This window comes from Podarcis vaucheri (genome assembly GCF_965113315.1).
Source record: "Podarcis vaucheri genome assembly, chromosome: 11".
In the NCBI taxonomy this organism is placed as follows: domain Eukaryota; kingdom Metazoa; phylum Chordata; class Lepidosauria; order Squamata; family Lacertidae; genus Podarcis; species Podarcis vaucheri.
This window is the reverse complement of record NC_138749.1, coordinates 59,586,948-59,587,817: the sequence shown is the minus strand read 5'-3', so window position 1 is coordinate 59,587,817 and position 870 is coordinate 59,586,948. Positions and strand designations below refer to the sequence as shown.

The following is an 870-nucleotide window of genomic DNA, read 5'->3' as shown; positions in this document are numbered from 1 at the left end:
ATAATTCAGTGAGATAAAGACATCAGCTGGAACACTATAGGCACTTCTTGTCTGCTTGAAGTTTATTGGACTCAGGCTTTCTGCCTTTTAGCAAGAGACCCCACACAACTAAACTTTGTAGTCAAAACTTTCAAGTGTGATTGGGTGTTCATTGTTGCTCTGCGGCTTGGCCTCTATCTCATTCCCTACACACAGGAAAACCCTAGATTTCTTTTGCTGGTGTAAAATCATGTAGCTCCATTGACTTTAATAAAGTTGTGTCAGTTGTTATCCAATAAAAAAACAAAGAAATAAAATGTTGGAGGGTGGCCGGAAAGTTTTACGGAGGGATGCAGTCATGAAGCCAGCAGTGGACAAGATGTTCCTTGAGGGCACGGGGCCTTACGTGGACCTTGAGGAGGCTGGGGGAAGTACAAGTTTGTTGATGGATTTAGCTGTCAATAAAAAGTCAGTACATGCAGACTTCTTTAATAATTTTGATGATGACGATATCCAGTGAAATTCGACTTCCTGCTGTGCTAAATACCTATGTTGTAGAAGCAGACTATATTCCTAACAAAAGATAGGAAAATGTGAATATTGTCTCCAAGCCATGAAAGAGCACTTCGAAATGGCCAAAGCTGGTTGAATAACTGAATTCCCCCCTCACACATGCACAAACAAATCCCATGCAGCCAACCAAAGACAATCAACCACATCCAAACCTCTCTCACTACCAAGGAAACATAAGTGAATAGAAAGAGAATCTACCCAAGTGACACTGACACAAACCCCCCACACATACACTAAGTAAAAGAACATAAGCTTCCCCCATCCTGTCCCCCCTCTTTTCTTCCCAACCCTATGCTGCATATGACACCAATGTCTCAC

At 42.1% G+C, this 870-nt stretch overlaps 1 pseudogene across 1 annotated transcript; it reads left to right on the top strand.

The window, feature by feature from the left end:
* The first annotated feature begins 295 nt into the window (after positions 1 to 295).
* LOC309514771 (COP9 signalosome complex subunit 9 pseudogene) lies at positions 296 to 623 on the top strand (annotated as a pseudogene). The gene has a single exon. The product of its transcript is annotated as a COP9 signalosome complex subunit 9 pseudogene (transcript).
* Positions 624 to 870: the final 247 nt, after the last annotated feature.